Source organism: Hyaena hyaena, unplaced genomic scaffold, assembly GCF_003009895.1.
Source record: "Hyaena hyaena isolate Hyena2069 unplaced genomic scaffold, ASM300989v1 scaffold_228, whole genome shotgun sequence".
Classification (NCBI taxonomy): domain Eukaryota; kingdom Metazoa; phylum Chordata; class Mammalia; order Carnivora; family Hyaenidae; genus Hyaena; species Hyaena hyaena.
In genome coordinates this window covers 1,784,046-1,789,182 of record NW_024080860.1, presented here as the reverse complement: position 1 = coordinate 1,789,182, position 5,137 = coordinate 1,784,046, and the positions used below count along the sequence as shown (strand labels likewise).

At 56.2% G+C, this 5,137-nt stretch overlaps 1 long non-coding RNA gene across 1 annotated transcript; it reads left to right on the top strand.

Moving 5' to 3' along the window:
* Positions 1-284: 284 nt before the first annotated feature.
* Positions 285-4,435, top strand: LOC120239276. The gene is made up of 4 exons (XR_005530392.1): positions 285-508; positions 3,159-3,199; positions 3,687-3,772; positions 4,269-4,435. It is a non-coding gene; the product is annotated as an uncharacterized LOC120239276 (long non-coding RNA).
* Positions 4,436-5,137: the final 702 nt, after the last annotated feature.

Sequence of the window (5,137 nt, the reverse complement as noted above, 5' to 3'; positions counted from 1 at the left end):
CTCTCGGGAGCCCTGGAAAGAAGGGTCTTCTTGTTTCCTACCTGATGGGAGCCTTCTTCCTTCTACAGCTCCAGGTCACCGTGGGGATGATGGTTCTGGTTACAGCTTCTGCCAAACCAGTGACTGGAATGGCGAGGCCTGCAGAAGGCCCGCTGTCCCTGCCTACACCTGGGACAGACCAGGCCAAGGGGGCATCTCTGTGACTTCACAGTTGGCAACATATCATTCCATCATTCAACAACACCTACGGGCCAGGGCCTGTGCTGGGCCCCAGGGATGCCGTGTGGCCCTCAGAGACAACGCTGCTGCCCTCATGGGAGGTAACATGGGTACTGGAAAGGACATGGGCAATTCCAGCATGCAACTGTAGGTGCACCTATGAGAGGGGCAGGGGCGCTTTGGGGCATGTGGAAGGAGCTGGACTCAATCTGGGGATCAGAAAAGGCTCCCTGGAGGCAGTAGCCTCTGAGCTGATACCTGGAGAGTGAGCCCGAAGGGGAAGATGCAGGTGAGATGCATTTTGCCAACAAGTACAGCATGTGCAAAGGCCCGGGGGCAAGCAGGAGTCAGAGAAACCATGGAAGGAGTGTGGGAGCTGGAGTTGGGTGTTTTTTGGAGTGAGAGGCCAGTCGAGGGCCAGGCCAGGTGAGGTTAGAGAGGGGCCTTCAGGAGGTGGGCCTGGGGAGGGTGGCAGACCTTGTCCCCAGGCTTCCTGGAAAGAGTGTCTGTCTTCCTGCAGCTACGTCGGTCCCTAGAGACCCATGGATGGGACGATTGACCCAGTTTCCCTCTTTGCTCAGCCTACTAGGAGTCCATCTGTCTGGCCCAACAAGTGGCCCTCAGGCCATGCGATAATCAGAACAACATCGCTGATTCAATTGATTATTAACTGGCTGACTGTAGGTCATATACTGAGTGTTCTGTATTCCATATCCATTGGCTGCTTTATGGATTTCTTTTCATTTAATCCTTGCAACAACCCGAGGCTCTGTATTACGCCCATTTTAGAGATGGGAAAATGAAGGCACAGGTTACAGACCTAGGATTCCACCAGACCTGCAGCCTTCTTCCTCCTGCTTCCTTCCCCCTGGGGACCCCCGAGTTCCCATTATCCTGTTGCCGGCAACCCTGTCTACCTCATGAAACTCTTTGCCAGACGAGGTAAATATAACTAACCAGCTAACCAGATACATTTTTTAAATATTTTTAATGTTTATTTTATTTTTGAAAGGGTGAGACAGAGAGCAAGCAGGAGAGGGTCAGAGAGAGGGAGACACAGAATCCGAAGCAGGCTCCAGGCTCCGAGCTGTCAGCACAGAGACTGACGCGGGGCTCGAACCCACAAACCGTGATATCATGTCCTGAGCCAAAGTCAGATGCTTAAACGACTGGGCCGCCCGGAAAAATCTGAGTCCCCAGATAAATGTAAAATGACCTCCCTCACCTGGCCCCAGCCCTGAGCCACCATCCTCCATCCAAAAGTGTGTGTCTTTATTCCCCGGAAGCTCTGGACTTCTCAGGCAAACAAACCCCGGGCAGGTATGCCCTCCGGTTCTGCACATGGCCCAACATTGCAGGGGTCAAGGCTCGGGACCAGCTGGTCTCTGCCCGCCCACAGCCATCCATTCGTCTGCTCGCTCATTTGTTTGTGCAGCACACAGTCAGTCCAGTCCCAGGGAGAGAGGGTCTTAGAGGTTGGTTGACGGAGCCAGATGGACACTGTGGTCCCGGGTGAGGAGCTGGGATCTGGCCCGGGGTGCCCCCTGCCGCAGGTGCGTGCCCCCAGGTCAGGCCCCAGAATCACTAACTCTGCCCCTTTGCAGGAAGTCAGGAGCCTGCTCAGGCGGCCCCAGGCCCCTTCTGCATTCAGGGCATCAGCCTCCCCCAGCACCACACCAAGCCCACCCCCGCCCAAAGTAGCTGCCACCTCAGCGGCACCAAGCCCTTTCACCTGAGAGCTGGTCACCGGTAGGCCTGGGGACCAAGGCTGTTGGGTCTCAGAGAGGATCTGCGACCCCCACTTGTCTGCCTCTTAGCCTGTCCCCCCCCGCCCCCGCCCCAGAATGAGAGGCAGCAGGAGAAGGGAAACTTCCATTCCTCCTTTGTACTGACAGACAGACGGACAGACTCATGTCTGTCACAAGGTGGTGGGTTTCCCAGGGCCCAGCCACCATGGTGATGCGGAGGGGGTGTGGCCTCCAGGGGTGCAGGACAAAGGCAGGGCCAGGGGGTCACCGGTTCCTCCCCTTGGGCCACCCAGCCGTCACCCCACGGGCCCCTGCTGGCGGTGAACTCTCCGTGGCTCCTGAGAGCCACTGCCCTCATCTTCCGGAAGGGCGCCTTGCGGGGCCGAGAGGTGGAGAGGAGAGTGGCGCATTATTGTGCCCTTTTTCTTAAGTCTGTGATAAGCTCCTTCTATTAGACTATAGATCTCGTCACATAAAATAGATTTGTGGACTCACAGCCGGGGAGAGCCACGTTCCTGAGCCGTGGAAATGGCTCATTTTTCCCCTCTTCCTTGAGTAACTGATGGTCATGAATTTTTCACCCAAATGTCGCCACTAAAGATGTCACCAGCCTCCCTCCCTGGGAGATTTTATGATCTGGCTCTAATGGGGTGGGGGTGGGGGACATAGGGGGAAGGGAGCTGTGCTCTGGGGCCAGAAAGGGAACTGGGGGTATAGGGGAATAGGGGGCTGAGGGCCGGAGGCTGGGGTCACCCTTCTGGCTGGCAACAGAGCCCGGCTTACTGAGCAGTCGCTGTGCAGCTGACCCACTACCGTGTCTCGTCTCGTTTGTCAACAGCCTGGTGAGGGAGGTGGCAGATGGGTTAGGACTCAGAGAGGCTGAGTAACTTGCCTAAGGTCACAAAGCTTATTAAAGCCACAGAACCACGGGCAAACCCAGCTCCGGAAGGGCTCCAGAGCCTGGGCTGTTGGTGGCCGTGTTTCACTGCCCCCATCACAGACTCAGGACGAGGGCCCGGTTGTCCCCTTCCCCCACTCTGGCGAAGGACCTTGACAAGCAAGTAAGACAGCCTATGGAGCTGCAGGGCTGAGGCATAAGGCGTATGCTCGCATCCCACCTAGATGAACTCTCCTGCCAGGGTCACAGTCAAAGTCACATTCCATAGCGAAATAGCCTTTCCTCTCCCGCAGGGCTAAACTCCGAGAAATCGAGATGTTCCTTGAGACACAAGGTGTGTTTTCCTTTGGGGCGGCATCCCTAGCTGGTGGGGGAGAGGGGACAGAACTGGGACTGAAGCACGCGCTGTGTCCCTTGCCCGTGGGAGCAGGGAGCACAGGCAGACTCCCTGCCGCCGATGCCTGTGGCACCGGAAGGGAAGGGACCACGGCTCTCCACCCTCTGGGGAGGGCTGGGCTGCCGGATTGAAGGAGAAGGGCCTGAGAGACAGAAGGAGGAGAGAGCCGAGTGTGGGGAGGGAGAACGTCCTTGGGTCACCGCCCCCCAAAAGTTGGGGTTGGTGGAGCCGAATCCCCTTAGATTGTGACAGGGGAAGAGAGGGTCCGATGAGGGCTCACTCCCTGGTCACAGCCACGTGGTCAGAATTAAACTATGAAGTTACTGCCATCACAGCCCAGTATGGGCTCCAGAGACTGCCACCAGGAGAGGGGAGTCACCTGAGGGGGTAGGGGAGCAACTGAGAAAGAGTCGAACTTTCCCAGGTAGCTACAGGGAGTCCTCGTCATCCCTGGCAGTGTTGAACCAGAAGGATCCTCAGACTGATGATATCTCAGGTGTCAGGCATCAGGTAAGTAGAAGATTCTTGGTTTCCACCTCTGCTGTCCCCACCTGAGCTCTGCAAGGCAGGAAGAGGGGAGCCCTGTGTGCCTGGGGGTGGGGCGCCGCTGAAAGCTGGGGTAAAGGAATTACGTCTTTTCTTTCTTTCTTTCTTTTTTTAATGTGTATTCATTTCTGAGAGAGAGCGCAGAATCTTGCGGGGGATGGGGGACACAAGATCCTAAGTGGGCTCTGTGCTGACAGTAGCGAGCCTGCCGCAGGGCTTGAACTCACAAACCCAGAGATAATGACCTGATCCAAAGTCGGATCCTCAACCGACTGAGCCACCTGGGCGTCCTGTCTTCTTTTTTTTTTAAGAGCTCAAGTCTGTTGGTGGTGGCGGCGGGGTGTGTGTGTGTGTGTGTGTGTGTGGTTCCTTCTCTTTTTTTGTGATTTATTTGTATCATTTTGTAAAATGTATTATTTTTTATTGAAGTATAGCTGACATACTATGTTGCATTAAAAAGGAAGCAAGCCTTTGAAGCAACCGCCAAAGACTTCCCGGGCTGGACAGAACAGCATCAAAGGCACCACGGCCTCCCAGGCAGGGAAACCGCCCGCCCTTGCTTTCACCCTCCTGGTGACGGGGAACTCACCACCTCTTAAGCCCAGCCAGTCCATCTGCTTACAGAGCTCTGACTGGAGAATGAAATGGAATCAGCCCCTCGTGGTCTCCTCACTGAGCCGTTCTTTTGGGGACTCCTGGGGACCCCTCGGGGCCCTGCAGACAGTGGTCATCCAGCAACGCAACCACACCACGTACAAGAAGCCAGCTTCGTGGTTCCTGGAGCACCCTTGTGACCACTGTCTATATAACATGCTGGCCTTTGAGGCAGGAACCCCAGGCCTGGGTTACTGTGCAGTCTTTCAAATGAGGACCTCGGTGGAGGTCGTGGTCTGGAGGACCAGGGTCCTGTCCCCTGCCCTGCGTCTCCATGCCTCGTCCCTGCCTCATGGCACCTGCTCAGGACCGGCTCCATTTGACCTTGGGCCCCCACTGTGAGTCCAGCCCTGGCCCTGCTTGAAGCCCTCTGGTCACACTCTCCCAGAATTCAGGCCACTGGCTGGGGAATCGGGGGTCTGCACAGAGCCCACAGGAGGTGGGCAGCCAGGCTGAGGGGTGGGGGCAACGAGAAGAGGAGAGAAACCCAGCACAGAGCTCCTAGAAAGAACTAGAACATGCCTAGGGACTGATTGACACTTTACAAGGCTCACACACTCTGCACGTGGCACTCGGACGGCGGCCAGATGATTGCCCTATAAATGAGTAAGGAGCCTGTTGACGGATTCACGACCAAGAGGATTTGAGCCTGAGACATGAACACAGGTGATTACA